At 48.9% G+C, this 16,346-nt stretch overlaps 1 pseudogene; it reads left to right on the forward strand.

The window, feature by feature from the left end:
- The first annotated feature begins 3,301 nt into the window (after positions 1-3,301).
- LOC100425733 (sperm surface protein Sp17 pseudogene) lies at positions 3,302-3,788 on the forward strand (annotated as a pseudogene).
- Positions 3,789-16,346: the final 12,558 nt, after the last annotated feature.

Raw genomic sequence — 16,346 nt, forward strand, 5'->3', positions numbered from 1 at the left:
CATCTCCAGTCTCTCATTTTTCCATGTATCAGGGGAAATGGGGGAATGGATGGAGTAGAACCCATGCCTGGGTACTCGGAAGAAATTCTAGAGGGAGAGCAGGCTTTGGTAGGGAGGTAGAGTTTTATATGGCTTGAGTTTCTGATGCCTGCATTGGGTCAGGGCTGGAGCTGTAAATTTGTGAATTGTATACAGAGAAGAGAAAGCTGAAACCTGGGTGAGTGATGTGTACCCAAGGAGAAAAAAAACAGAAGAAGAAAGCTAGAGTAAGGGTGGAGGCTGAAACTCATGAGGAAGGCTTATGAAGAGCAGTCATTCTGCCAGTTGTATTTTCCAATCGTTGGTGCCACCAATATATCCCATCTACTCTTCTCACACTATGGAGCTGACACTCCTTCCTCGACAGATGGAGTCTATGTTCCCTCCCCATGAATCTGGGAAGGTGGGCAGGCCTGTGGTTGGAGTGGAAGTGATGCTATGGGACTTGCAAGGCTAAATTGTAACCAGTGAAACAGCTTCCTCTGGACATGTGCACCCCTGGGACCCAGTCATCATGCTGTGAGGAAGCCGTGCAGCCACAGGACAGGCCGCATGGGAGTGTTCTGGCCAACAGCCCCAGCTGAAGCCCCAGCCAACAGCAGTGTCAACTGCCAGCCACGTGAGTGAATGAGGCTCAGACAACTCCTGGCCCAGCCTTTGGGCTGCCCCAGCTGACCAAAATGGAGTGGAGCAAGATGAGCCCTCCCCACTAAGCCTCACCTAAATTGCCAATTTGTGAATAAAATAAAAGTTGGACTTGTTTTTAAGCCCCTTGATTTGAGACTCTTTTTCTTGTAGCAGTAGATAACTGAGACAGGCCAGAATCCCTTTTCCCATCCCAAGAGAATGATCCCAGCCATACAGAAGAGGGGTGACCTGGGTGACCGTCCTGTGTGTCTCCTGATTGGCCTTTCTCCAGCCATAGCAAGTCCCTCTTTCCATGTTTCTGGTTCTCAGCTCACTGCCTTGCTGGTCTCTGGATCCCTAAGATGGCCACCTCTTTATCCCTCCCCTAGGCTCTGCCTTTGGCTTGGCCCCATAGGGAACCCCCTCAAAAGGACATTCCCAGCTCCCCATCCCTCATCTATCTCCATCTCGAGAGGGGTGGTCTGGCAGAGAACTGGGAGGATAGCATGGGGTCTTAGCACCAAGGACAGAAAGGTGTCCGAGCTCCCTTTGAGTATCTGTGTGAGGAAGAACATCAGACTTGGAGAGGCAGAGGGATGAAGGTTAGCGAGGAAGACTCTGAGATCAACTGGCAGGCCCAGGGGGCTGAGGACAGGGAGGTGGCCAGAGGTCTCGTGTCCTGTAGGGACATTGCCAGTCCTGTAGGGACACGAGACCTCAGAGGAAAACTGGCTCAAGAGGGAATGTGGCCCCAGTGTGGGGACTCAGGGTTCCTCAAACTCAGCATGCCCCCAACCAGGTGGGGGCTTTGGGGAGGTGTGCAGGGCTCCATTGCCAGTGCATCATTTGGGTGCTGGGCTGCAGGGCTGTGTCCCTAGTAGGGGCCTGGCTGGGTAGCTACCCAGCTAGGGGCCAGGAGTGAGGATGTGGCACTTGTCTTGATGTAAGAGTGCTACTTGACCTATCTCTGAATGTGGCATGGGGCTATCTGTGGGGGCCTGGCTGTGATGGGAGACAAACTTACTTTTGGACAAGCCCAAGTGACACTATATGTGTATATGAGTGTGTGCTTCTGCCTGTGTGAGTCCATATGGAAAAGTGTGTATGAGTGTGTGTGTTGGTGTTTGTGAATTTGTATGCGATCATATATGTGAGTTCGTGGGTTTATGTGTGTTGTGTGAGTCTGTGTGTGCATGTGTGAGATTATCAGTGTGTGTATGTGCATGTGTGTGTGTGTCTATCTGCACCATCACCAGGAGGGAGGGAGAAAGAGGGGCTGGAATCCAGGGCCCTCAATGTCCTCAGACAGGATCACCCACCACACAGAGCAGACCGTGTCCCCTGCCCCACATCTCCCAGGACCTGAGCTGAGGTCTGCCTTGGGAGCAAGCCCCACAGGCCTTACAGTCCCCACAGGAACCAGACTGGTCCTAAACTTCCATCACAGCTCCAGAGCACCTCCTTCTGGAGGCTTTGAGGTCTCCTAATCACCTTTGAAGAACGGACTGATGACTACACACCCTGAGAGTTCAGCACAAGGACTAGTGCCTGCCAGGGCAAGGGTCTGGCCATTGATCAAATAGCTGGCATGCTGATTGACCAATAGATTAATTAAACAGCCAACAGATTGCCAGACCAATGACTGATGGACACAGACTGGCAGCCCCCCGATTGAGGACAGGGTTTGTACCTGGTGTCTCTTTATCCCCACTAACTTAGCACAGGGCTGGCTCATTCATGTTCAGTGAATGGCTGATCAATGAACAGATAGCAAATGAAATGGCGGAGTGAGAAGTATCTGAGCACCTGGCCAAGGGCCCAGGGATGTGAGTCGTTAGTTGATTTAACTACCGAAGAGCTGATTGAGTGACTAAGTGACCAGGAGACTGAGCGGCTGAGTCACAAAACGACTCTGAGATTGCCTGGGTGAGAGTATGACTGGGCGGCCCACAGAGCTCAGGAAATGCTGGGGTCTGAGGGGCAGAGATTGCAGTCACCAATACATGCTCAGGTGGGATGACCTCTGCCCTGGGAGACCCTGGAGGTCTGAAAACTCCAGAAAAGAAAGCAGAAGTTGGGGAAAGCTCAGGCAAGAGGAGCTGGAACCTTAGAGGAAGAGGATTGGACCTGTAGCAGACATCAGGAGGAATGGGGGCTGAGGAGCACCCTAGAATAGAGCTTGCTGCTCAGAGAGTTCTGGTTTTACCCCAGCCCTAAATGGATGGGTGCTCTGTCGAGAGGTTGCAAGGTGTGTGCTGGGATGGGGAAGAATCCATTTGAGAAAAATCATGAGGACTCATGTGTAAAAGCCCAACCTTCTCCCAGGTTACATGCTGAGGACCATGGGCCCTTGGGACTTCCAACGCAGTGTCATGACATCAAGAGCAAGTCAAGAGCTGCAGCCACAGCTGAACCTTCAACCAGAGAATCCAGAACAGTGTGTTGGGAAGCCTAGGGGAAAAAAGGCAGATATCAGTAAAGAAGGATGCAGGCTGAACAGTGCTGGTCCTGAATTGCCCTGGAAGAGAGAGATCATGCATCCCTAGAACATGAGGTCAGAGGAGGAAGTAAACTGGACCAGTGGCACCAGCTCTCAGAGAAAGAAGAGGCTCCATAGGCAGTTCTTACCAAGAGGATGTCGATTCCATTCTCCAACACCCACTACTGAATTCTGCAAGGATTTGGGAGTCTTCTTGAAGGGCTGACACACGAGATTCTGAGAGAGCAGCTGGATAATATACAGCTTTTGCAGCAGCATATTTTGAGAGCTTTCTAGAGAAAAGAGAGAAAACCACTTTTGATCCAGCAGAATGGGGGACTCAGGCAGAAGACCACTTCTAGAACAGCCATGCATTCGAGGAGCAAGAACCACCTGAGAAATGTGATCCTAAACAAGAAAACTCCCCGATATCTGGGAAGGAGGAAGAGACACCAGTCACCATCTTAGACTCTTCTGAGGAAGATAAGGAAAAAGAAGAGGTTGCTGCTGTCAAAATCCAAGCTGCCTTCTGGGGACACATAGCCAGAGAGGAGGTAAGGAGAATGGAAACAGATAGTCTCCAACTTGAGGAAACAGGACAAGTGAGGACACTGGTTTCACCTCCAGGAAACATGAAAAATAATCCAAATCCATCAGCCTTGTTGTTGTTTTCATTTTTTCCTTAGTAAGGAAGATTTGATGTTGTGAAATAACATTTGTTGCTGTTGTGAAAATCTGTCATGAGCATTTGTTTAATTAAACATACCATTGAAACATGAAGAAAAAAAAAGTATGACTCCCTCATACTTCAAGGGAGTATTTGACTACCATCATTTTGGCTCATGGCTGAACTGAATTACGGGTTTGTTTATTAGAATTGGGTTCTGTAGGCTGGGTGCAGTGGCTCACGCCTATAACCTCAGCACTTTGGGAGGCCAAGGCAAATGGATCACTTGAGGTCAAGAGTTCGAGACTAGCCTGGTCGACATGGTAAAACCCTGTCTCTACCAAAAAAGAAAAAAACAATTAGTTGAGCATGGTGGCTCATGCATGTAGTCTCAGCTACTCGGTACTCGGGAGGCTTAGATGAGAGAATCACTTGAACCCAGGAAGCGGAGGTTGCAGTAAGCAGAGATCATGCCACTGCACTCTAGCCTGGGCCACCAAGGGAGACTCTGTCTCAAAAAAAAAAAAAAAAAGAGAAGAAGAAGAAGAAGAATTAGGTTCTGTGGCAAGTGACAGAAAATGAAAATAACTCTCTTTATCCATTTGTCCCCCGACTGCACACACACACATACACACAATTGAAATCTGGAGGCAGACAGCCCAGGATTGGCATGGCAAATTCATAAAGTTATCAGAGACTCAAAGTTCTTCTATTTTGTTGCTCAACTATCCTCTTCACATGGTCCATACTGGTTGCATGAGTGCCAGCTATCACACCTGCCTCTCAGCCAACAGGAATAAGAAGAGAAAAGTGTACCCCTTCCCTTTAGGAACACATCCCAGGCCACGAACAGTGGCTCAGCCTGTAATTCCAAAACTTTGGAAGGCTGAGGTGGGGGATTCTAAGCCAGCAGTTTGACACCAGCCCGGGAAACATTGTGAGATCGCATCTTTATAAAAATTACCAAAAAAAAAATTAGCCAGGCATGGTGGCATGTGCCTGTAGTCCCAGCTACTGGGGAGGTTGAGTGGGAGAATTGCTTCATCCTGGGAAGTTGAGGCTACAGTGACCTGTGATGGCACCACTGCACTTCAACCTAGGCAACAGAGCAAGACCCTGTCTCAAAGAAAACAAAATAAAAACAAACAAGCAAACAAAAATCACGCATGACATCCCAGAAGTTGCCACTGCTGTTCCTCTTACATCTTATTGGCCAGAATTCGGTCACATGACCCATCTAGCTACAAGAGAGGCTGGATAATGCAGTCTTTATTTTGTTAAAATCAATTACAAATCAGGGTTTCATTACAGGAAAAAGAAAGAATGGAGATTGGAGGGCCTGGATTTCTTTCCAGGTTGGAGTGATCGTGTGGGATTTTCATAAAGAAACTATAATTTCAGCTGCACTGAATAATTCCAGGGAATGCCATCATGCAATTCGAGGTCTGTATGGTCACTGCCATAAGGGGCTCATGATGGGTTCTTGTTAGTGGGTGCAGGCACTTGAGGACCAAGTGTCAAGTTCAGAGGTAAAATTGCATGGAGCTTTGAAACAGTATTACCTCTTCTACAGAATTTTCAGGGGCCACATTTTTCCCCTTTATCCCTTGGTATCTTAGGGACATTCTGAGCTGAGATGCAGAGAAGCCACCTTTGCTCTTTGAAATGATTGCTTTCTATTTCCAAAGGCCGAGTCTTGAGGAAGCAGTTTCACATCCTCTTTGATTTTGCTCACTGCAAAATCTTACTAAAGTTTCCACTCGAGACCTGGCCTCAGTGCCCCTCATTATTGCTGATCCTAAATCCTTCCCAGACAGGGCCCATTCAGGGTTACTGGCTTTAATTCTGGAGCCAGAAGCAGAAATCCTGAAAATGTGCCCTCCTCACCCTGAGTCATTAGAGCCTGCTTCAGTGGCTTATAGGTACCACGCCCATTTCCAGGCCCCCATTGCCTGGGTTCAAACTCCAGCTCTGTAGCTGGCTGGCTGTGTGACCTTGGGCATGTTGCTCCTTGAGCCTCAGTTTCCTCATCTGTAACATAGGATGAGAATAATAGTCCCAACCTCCCAGGGTTCCATAACTGGGGAGAACAGGACCTGGCAGGTGGTAAGCGCTCTAAACCTCTTAGGTATTCTGGAAATGGAGACAGTCATTTCAGGCCTGTGTTAAATCTGCCTCCCCAGTCTTCCAAGGGGTAAGTGGCCCCGCCTTTTCCATCTCTGTTTTCTTCCCCCCTCCCTCATGCACTGATGGGAGAGTCTCTACTGCCAGGTCAGTCTGGGCACAGGGTTGGCATCGAGTGAGCAGGTCTGGTTCACACACTTCTATTCTAACCCATGTTACCAGGCACTCTCTTCCCTCCACTCCAGCCACTTCCCACCCAGAGGTGCTGAGCAGGCCATGCTGTGAGTGTGTGGTGTGCACCCCCTCCCACCCCGCTTGGAAGAAGCACGGGATGAGGATCCTCTGCCCACCTTATATTCGGACAGCCTGTCTCCTACAGCAAAGGATCACAGGGCAAAAATGAAATTTGTGTCCACGCTTCCCTCTGGTTCCTCGAGTGTCACTTTTCTGCGTATTTATGGTAATCATTCCTGCAACAAAAACAGTGACTTCACTGTCTAAATAATAAGGTAATTTGTTACAGCTAATTACTCAAGGACTTCCTTAATCTCATTCAATTAAAAGATCCAAGAGGATTCCTGCCCCCTCTCATTCCGGTGTTCCTGAAGATCCCCCTAATGTATTCTGGATCACAGATTAGTGGGGAGCCAAGAAAGGTCCGTGCTGGGCAGAACTGCTAAAATCCATCCCAGCAACGTGAAGCAGTGATTTATTGTGACATGGAATGTGGGACATTTCCCCAGCTTTTGTGATTGTGGTAATGAAGCTGTAAACCAAATAGCATGAAATGAGGCAAGGCCTTACAATTTAATCAGCTCGTAAACAGATCTACTGCATCAAGCAAATGACATTATTATCCATCCGAAGTAAATCATGCTAATCTCGGGAGATAAAATCAACATCGTTAATGGTCACATGTCATATTCATCAACACTAAACCATCCCCTTTGACAGATTAATCCTAACTACAGCTCCCAGGATGTATGGTAATAGGGCTTGTAGCATGCATTTCACTCCGCGCCAGGCTAACCAGCACTCTTAGGCTGCTATTACAAATAATTTTTTTATTGATTTACATATTTTAAAATGCATTTAAGGTGAGGCACCATTAAAAACCCTGTCACCAGCCCATATTTCTTTCCTACATTCCCAGACTTTATTAATAGGAACGGGAAGACAAACACAGTAAGCCTTATAAATACTTTGTTTAGGGCACTGTTAGGGGTAATTAAGATCAGAACTGAGGTTCAGGGGGTGTGGAGAGGCACAGGTGAGGAACAGACGGGGTGGTAGGAAATAGGGACCCTCTTGTGGTTCAGGAATAAAGGAAATTGCAGCTTCTTTTGCTTCCTGTTTTCCCTAGAGGTGCCAGGAAGAAAGGGAATAAATTGCCCCCAAAATTTGCTTGTGGGGCCTTCCCTCTTTCCCTTTCTGTCACATCCTACGTCCACCCATCAACTCAGCCTTATGGTGTGTGCATCTGTGCTTGTGTTCTGGTCCCTGTATCCTGCCTGCTGACTTCGAACGCCAAATGTATTTATTTATCATGAGGCTGACCTAGGATGAATGCTCCCGGAAAAGTGTCCACTATTCAAAATGTCACTTCCCCTCAACAGGCTGTGCATTATATTGACAGGCACACTTTCAGAGGCCTCTGAATGACGAGGATGGATGGAGGGCTGCTGCAGCAGAGGGCACTGCTGCCTGGGCTGAGGGAGGGAGGGAGGAGCGAGTGGGTCATGGATAAGTGCGGAGTGGGTGGGTGCCCAGATTATCTACGCTCTCCCCCAGGAAGCATAAGCCATGGGAGCTGAGACAGTGACCAGAGATGCAAGCTGGAGACCACCAGGGCTGTAGTGCCTGGTGGGGAGCAGATAGCGGCCCACCTTCACCCAGCCACCCTTCTGATGGGCACATTCGAGGAGCTTCCTGCCCATCTGTGAAGCCAGTTGGGGGTCAGGGGTGGAAAAGAAGGGGTTTTCCTTTTTCTGAGTGACAGCAAGGAGGATAACGGTCTGTTATGGTTTGGATCTGTGTCCTCACCCTCATCTCATGTTGAAATGTAATCCCCAATGCTGGAGGTGGGGCCTGGTGGGAGGTGATAAGATCATGAGGGTGGTTTCTCATGGTTTAACACAATCCCTCCCCACCTGCCCCCCACCCCCGCCACCCAGAATAGTGAATTCTCGTGAGATCTCACTATCTCATGAGACAGTTGTTTAAAAGTGCGTGGAACCTCCCTCCTCTCTCTCTTCCTCCTGCTCTGGCCACGTAAGATGTACCTGCTTACCCTTCACCTTCCACCGTGATCGTAAGTTTCCTGAGGCCTCCCCAGAGACAGAAGCTGCTATGCTTCCCGTGCAGCCTGCAAAACTGTGAGCCAGTGAAACTTCTTTTCTTTATAAATTACCCACTCTCAAGCATTTCTTTATAGCGATGCAAGAATGGACTAATACAGTGTCCCAGGACCACCACGTGTGGCCATGCAGACCTCGCATTGCACGATGGCATTCCCTGGAATTATTCCATGCAGCAACCCTGGGATTATAGTTTCTTTACAAAAATCCCACATGCCCACTTCAACCTGGATAGAAATGAGGGAAGCAGATGGATTCCCCAAAAGGACCTATTGAACTCAATAGAGGCACCTCTCTTGATGCACTAAAAAGACCTCACCTCGGCTTACATGGACTGAGGTAGAACCCAGATGCTTCCCGACACCCGATGCATGTGTCACATAGCCCACCAACTGCCAGGATTTATTTCAGAATGGGACCCTGAGAAAGTCCCCAGCCCAGGTCTGTTTTGTAAAATTGCAGCTATCGATTAGACCAACAAATGAAATAAAGCAGAGAGTAAATTAACTTCAGGGTTTAGGTGGTGACAAGTTCAAGTGGCTGGAACCCACTGAGCTCTATAAGAAACTCTGGAGATTCTGTGTCCTGGGCTTTCCATGATCCTTCCTAAGAGCCCTAGAGGTTACCTTGTCACTGGGCGCCTGAAAGGCCCAGGAAAGGCCCTTCTCTGGAGCTGCGTAGTCTGAGTTAGTATGGTTGAGGGCAGTGGTTCCCAAACTTTAGCCTGAGTCACAATGTCCAGAGGGGGCTTGTGAAGACACAGATTGCTGAGCCCACCCCCAGAGTCTCTTATTCAGTAGGTCTGGGGTGAATCTAGAGGGTCTGCATTTCTAGCAAGCACCCAGGTGATGCTGATGTTGCTGGTCCCAGAACCACACTTTGAGAACACCTGATATGGTTTGGCTCTGTGTCCCCACCCAAATCTCACTTCGAATTGTAATAATCTCCACATGTCAAGGGCAGGACCAGGTGGAGATAATTGAATCGTGGGGCGGTCCCCCATGCTGTTCTTGTGATAGTGAGTGAGTTCTCACTGAAGAGCTGGTCATTTCATAAGGGGCTTCCCCCTTCGCCCAAGGGAAGGCACTCATTCTCTCTCCTGCCACCCTGTGAAGAGATGTCTTCCGCCATGGCTGTCAGTTTCCTGAGGCCTCCCGAGCCATGCAGAACTGTAAGTCAATTAAACCTCTTTTCTTTATAAATTACCCAGTCTCAAGTATTTCTCTTTTGAGACAGTCTCCCTCTGTCACTCAGGCTGGAGTGCAGTGGCATCATCTCAGCTCACTGCATCCTCCACCTCCCAGGTTCAAGCAATTCTCATGCCTCAGCCTCCCAACTAGCTGGAAATATAGGTGCGTGCCACCACACCTGGCTACTTTTTGTATTTTTCTTAGAGACAGGGTTTCGCCATGTTGTCCAGGCTGGCTCGAACTCCTGACCTTAAGTGATCCGCCTGCCTCAGCCTCCCAAAGTGCTAGGATTACAGGCATGAGCCACCATGCCCAGTCTCAGGTATTTCTTCATAGCAGCATGAGAATGGACTAATATGACACCTAAGCCAGGGAGGGGTAGGGGGGCAAGGAAGGAGGTGTAGGTGGGAAACATTGGGCTCCCAGGCACAGATTACAAGCCCAGAGTTGGGTCATGGCAGGAAGCGGAGGTCAGAACAGCAAGTGACATCAGCAGTGGGACTTTCCGAAACTTTTAAGTTTCTGGCACTTCTTAAGAGCAAGTGAGCAAATCAGGCCTGATAATCCAAGGTCCAGAACCCCAGAGTCAGGACTGAAAACAGCACATGTTCTGGAGGCTAGAGATGGCTGATTCTAGCCCCGGCCTCACTTCTGATCTGCCTTGTAACATACAGTACCTCCGGTTCCCTCTCTGGGGTTCCCTCTCTCACTTCTCACTTCCTCCTCTGTGAAGAGGGAGTAGAGCACTAGATTTCCTCCAGAATCCCTTGCATTTTGGATAGATGTGAGGTTATGCCACTGTTTCCCAAAGCATACTCTGTGGATCCTTCACTCTCCTTGAAAAATGGGTTCCACAGGCTCAGTGGCTCATGTCTTTAATCCCAGCAATTTGGAAGGCTGAGGTGGGCAGATCACTTGAGGCCAGGAGTTCAAGACCAGCCTGGCCAAAATGGCAAAACCCAGTCTACACTAAAAATACAAAAATTAGCCAGGCGTGGTGGCATGGGCCTGTAATCTCAGCTACTACAGAGGCTGAGGCATAAGAATCTCTTGAACCCGGGAGGTGGAGGTTACAGTGAGCTGAGACTGTGCCACTGCACTCCAGCCTGGGGGACAGAGCAAGACTCTGTCTCAAAAAGAAAAAAAGAAAAGGAAAAAGAAAGATGGATTCCATGGTCAGATAATTTGGAAAACTTCAAAACATAAGCCCCCACTTGGACTTGTAACTTATATTTACATATGAAAGCCTCTGGGCAAGGCGCGGTGGCTCATGCCTATAATCCCAGCACTTCAGGAGGCTGAGACGGGGGATCACAAGGTCAGGAGATCGAGACCATCCTGGCTAACACGGTGAAACCCCATCTCTACTAAAAATACAAAAAAAATTAGCAAGGTGTTGTGGCATGTGCCTGTAGTCCCAGCTACTCTGGAGGCCGAGGCAGGAGAATTGCTTGAACCCAGGAGGCAGAGGTTGCAGTGAGCTGAGATTGCACCACTGCACTCCAGCCTGGGCAACAGAGCGAGACGCCATCTCAAAAAAAAAAAAGGTAGGGGGGTCTGAAAAATCCTGGAGTTGGGAAACCTGTTTAACTTTACTTAATCCTTCCCAAACTCATCGGATCACAGCCTTTTTTCCACTTGCCAGGGACTGATCTGATCACTGAGCAGCTAATAGAGAGATAGTGGGGCAATGGCTCGTGCCCTCAAGAAGCTCCCGGTTGGGGTGGCAGGAGAGATCCTAAGTACTGCCTTGGCCTGGCACAAACTCTAGCCAAGCTTGGGGACTTTTATCCCTCCTTTTCCAAGGGCTGGCATCAATTTGCCTGGTTTCACTAGTGGATTTGCTTTGTCCAGTTTCACCTGCCTATGAAGCACACCAACAGGTTCATTCATTCACTTAACAAAATATATTGTGCATGTATTTCATGCCAGATGCTGTTGTAGGTACTGCGAGACAGTAGACCGTCCTCTCTTCCAATGGAGAAAGACAAGCAGTGAATAAAGAAACCACATGGCATGCTGGATGGTGAGGATTGCTGAAGGGAGAGTTGGGATAGGCAGGGCCAGGGAGTTTTGCGATTTTTAATGGGGCAGGGGTGTCAGGAAAGGCCTCTCTGACCTTCGGGTAAGAATTTGAAGGAGAGGGGAGTGAGCCAGGTGGAAAGTTGTTCTAGGACGAGGGGGTGGCAAGTGCGAAGACCCCAGGTGGGAGTCCGTCTGGCATGCGTGATGCACAGCTAGAGGCTGATGTGGCTGGAGAAAATAAGAGGCTCAGTTGCAGAAAAGGGTCAGAAAGACAGGAAGCCATGAGAACAGTGGACGTGACCTGCATTTTGTTGTTGTTGTTGTTGTTGTTGTTGTTTTTTGAGACAGAATCTTGCTCTGTGGCCCAGGGTAGAGTGCTGTGGCATGATCTTGGCTCACTGCAACCTCCATCTCCCAGGTTCAAGCAATTCTCCCACTTTATAGTTGGATCCACAGGTGTGCACCACCATGGCCTGCTAATTGTTGTATTTTTAGTAGACAAGGTGTCAGCATTTTGGCCAGGCTGGCGTCAAACTCCTGGCCTCAAGTGATCCACCTCCTTCGGCCTCCCAAAGTGCTGGGATTACAGGCGTGAGCCACCGTGCCTGCCCATGACTTGCCTTTTAATAGACCTTAAGTGACTTACATTTCAGAGTATGCCAAGTCGCTGTGGAGAGCCAAAGAAAGCAACATTAGTTCCAAAGTCACAGGTTCCCCTGGTGGGGGTCAGTTGGCCTTTCTGCTGCTGGCCACACCTGTCCTAGAATGATGTGTGGAAAGAGGGCGGGGATAGAGGAAGGTAGGGAGCTGGAGATGGGCAGGAAGCTCTGAAAGCCAAACTTTCACACTTGCGTATTTCTACTTTGTGCCCTGTACTGTGCAAAGCCCATTCACTTATGAATTCTGAGTTAACCCTATGAGATCGGAAATTCCTCTCCTGGTTTTGCATTTGAGAACCCTGTGGGTCAGAGGAGTTAATGGACTTGCCTAAATCACCCGGCTCACCAGTGGCAGAACCCAGGGCTTCCAGATTCTCTCATTCCATTGCCTCTCCCTCAGCCTCACATGGTCTGGTGTTGAGAACGGTGCGCAGAGTTCCCTTGGTCTGTAGGAAAGGGCGTCCCAGGTGGGTGAGTGACCACAGACTTTAATGAAAGCTCCAGATATCCTGCGGGTACCCAGAGTCTGCAAGGTGATGTCTTTGGTTAGAAAGATACACTGAGACGAGGAAGTGCATGCAGGTTTATTGGGGAGTGCTCTCAGGAGATACATCTGTGAGGAAACTGAGAAGACAGGACTGGGCGGAGAGAAAATGACCCCAAATGTGGTTGCAGCAGACACCTCATCCAGTCTTGCAGGATGCTCTGGAGCTGAGATGGCCCCCAGAGTTCTCCTTAACTGAGACAAAGGGCTGGCTTTTTTACCTCCATCTGCCAGTCACTGGCCACAGGCCACAGAGATAGAGCCATAACTTTGGGCAAAGCAGTTCCCTGCAGCCAAGGGCAACGCCCAGTGAAGGACTGAGCTGTGAGCCGTCCACAGCTGATAGTCGCAGAAGATGGTGGGTGCGTGCACCACCCTGAAGAGGAGCGGAGCTTATGCACCTTAAGAAAAGGTTCGTTTTTCCCAGTGTACAAGAACAGATTGGCTCCCTCCCTTCCTTTCCCCCTGCCTCCCTTCCTTCTTTCCTTCCTCTGGAAGGAAGGCACTGGGTCTCTCTGGAAGGAAGCTCTCAAGGATACAGGGGTGAACAAGAAAAGGTCTTTGCCTTCTCTGGCTGTCTGCCTATTGGGCAAACCAAGGTGTGAATGAGAAAGTGCTCCCAAGAGTCTAAGGGGGCTGTAACGGAAACGGGTTCGGGGTGCCATGGGAACCCAAAGAGGGCTCCAGTTGGGAAAATGCCCCCTGAACTCTCCCAAACCTGAACACAATCCAGGAAACTCGGGCTTGGATTAGGAGTTGTTGTCCACAGTAGCTTAGCCTGATCTTGCAGTCAACTCTGAAAACACCAGCCTAGTCTTATCAAACCACAATAGATTTGTATTGAGTGCTCCCAGTGTTTGGGTTCAAACCATTAAACAATCCTGTCCCAGGCTGAGTGGATTTCCCAGCCACCCTGGCCAGGATGAGCCTAGGGGTACAGTCGTTCATTGAGTCAGGCAAGTGCTTACAGAAAACCTATGCACTACTTTGAACTATTTTGATGCCGTGGTGGATACCGTCTCTGCTCTGGAGCGCCTCGCCCTTTAGTGGAGTAGACAAGCTCAATCCCAATGCTCAGTATAAATGTCACTGAGTTACTTGTTCACCTCCCTCTCTGGACCACATCTTTTTTTATTTTCTGAATCCAAGAGACTTGTGCTTCTTGGCACATAAGAGTCTATCTTTCTACAATGAACATATGCTGCTTTTGTATTAAGAAAAATACACAATAAAAACTCTTTTTAGGCCAGGCACAGTGGCTCACGCCTGTAATGCCAGCACTTTGGGAGGCCAAGGCGGGCTGATGACCTGAGGTCAGGAGTTCGAGACCAGCCTAGCCAACATGGTGAAACCCTGTCTCTACTAAAAATACAAAAATTAGCTGGGCAGTGGTAGTGGGCAGCTGTAATCCCAGCTATTCGTGAGGCTGAGGCAGGGAGAATCACTTGAATCTGGAAGGCAGAGGTTGCAATGAGCAGAGATTGTGCCACTGCACTCCAGCCTGGCGACAGAGTGAGCCTGAGGTTCTATCTCAAAAACAAAAACAACAACAACAAAAATCCCTCTTTTTAATTGAACGAGGCCGGCAGGCATGTTGAGCAGACAGTGGCAGAGGTAAGATGGTAGTTACGGCAAGCATTGAAAGCCAGGGGGGATTTTCATGGTCTCTCAGGAGCAGCCTAGGGAAGTTACCTGGTCTGCTCAGAGACCACCCCACCCCACCCACCTCATCACTCCCATCATAGATCGGAGTATCTGCAGACTTAATACAATGGACTCCACCCCCATGTGCAGCAGATTGGTCCAGGGATGAATGCCTGATGGGCACCTACCTGATCCAAGCTGGGCCGATCACAAATGGCTTCAGGAATAAGGGGCCGAGACCCGAGAAAGAAGTCAGTCTGGCTCTGGGTGTGAAATCAAGGATGTATAAGTCTGAGAGCAGCCATGGTAGGCCGTATAGACTGAGGAGCAGGAAAAGATCTTTGGCGGTGACAGGAAAGGCTGAAGCAGGTACAGAGAGAGAGAGAGAAGAGGTAGAGAAGGATCTAGTCAGCTCTGGAAACACCAACCCACTCTTGCCAAACCATGACAGATTTCTACTGAGTGTTCCCAGTGTTTGGGTTCAAACCATTGAGCAATTCTGTCCCAGGCTGAGTGGCCTCCTGTATTCCCTCCTGAAGTCCTGCAGCCTCTTCCAGGCCTTACTTGATCCACATCTTAACCCTTAGATGGAGACTCTGTGGACCAGGGGTGCTGACTCAGCTTCTCTAAGAGGAAGTTCGGAGCTCCCTGGATGCTGTCTCCGTTCCAGGCACAATGCGTCCAGGGCTAGTCCTGGTCCTCTCAGATCCTCACCTCTGAACCTCCCAGGTCCCCATTTGCTAGTCTTGGCAGTGAGATATTCTCTTACGTCATTTTTACTTCTTTCCCTGGACCCTTTTTCCTGCCCCTCACTTTTCTCACTTTGAGCTAGGCTTTTAAAAGTCGAAATCAGGACATCTCTTTCTGCTGTCCTCTCTTCCTTGAGGCATCCAGCATAGAACAGCTTCGCTTGAAGGGGTTGCAGGCTGGAGAGATATAGGGAAGGAAACAGCCAGAATTGTTAAAATTTACTTAATAGTTCCAATGCATCTCACTGTGAAACAATGGGCTTTTTGTTGTTGTTGTTGTTGTTGTTGAAATGGAGTCTCGCTTTGTCGCCCAGGCTGGAATGCAATGGCTCGATCTTGGCTCACTGCACCCTCTGCCTGCCAGGTTCAAGCAATTCTCCTGTCTCAGCCTCCTGAGTAGTTGAGATTACAGGCGTGCACCACCATGCCTAGTTAATGTTTGTGTTTTTAGTAGAGATGGGGTTTTACCATGTTGGTCAGGCTGGTCTCAAACTTCTGACCTCATGATCTGCCTGCCTCAACCTCCCAAAGTGCTGGGATTACAGGTGTGAGCCACCGTGCCCAACTGGGAATTTTTAAACGTAAAGCACCCCAGCCTCAGGATTCGGCCACAAGCACCTTCCCAGATGAGCATCCGTGTTCGTGAGGCCAGAATGTTAATGTCAAGATCATTCATTGATTTGTGTGCCAGAATAGACAGCCCACTATTTTCTTAAGAAAAATTATTGTCTTGCCGGCAGATTATTTCCTGGGCCCTGCCCTGAAGGGGTAGGGTGGCCATTCATTTGCACAAGTCTTGGTTAGGCTTCTTCATTGTCATAAAAGAGAGTCAACTTAACAGTATTGGCTTAGTGTTTTTAAAATTATTATAAAAGTAAATACCTACTTAATAAAATGTTACAGAAATTAACTTAGAATGTGGAAGTCTGTTGTACTCTAACCTCTCCAAAATAACCACTTCATTTTATTTTATTTTTTTGAGATGGAGTCTCATCCAGGCTGGAGTGCAGTGGTGAGATCCTGGCTCACCACAACCTCCGCGTCTCAGGTTCAAGCGATTCTCCTGCCTCAGCCTCCTGAGTAGCTGGGACTACGGGCACACACCACCATGCCAGGCTAATTTTTATATTTTTGGTAGAGACAGGGTTTCACCATGTTGGCCAGGCTGATCTTGAACTCCTGACCTCAGGTAATCTGCCCGCCTCGGCCTCTCAAAGTGCTGGGATTACAGGTGTTAGCCTG

This window comes from Macaca mulatta, chromosome 9 (genome assembly GCF_049350105.2).
Source record: "Macaca mulatta isolate MMU2019108-1 chromosome 9, T2T-MMU8v2.0, whole genome shotgun sequence".
Classification (NCBI taxonomy): Eukaryota; Metazoa; Chordata; class Mammalia; order Primates; family Cercopithecidae; genus Macaca; species Macaca mulatta.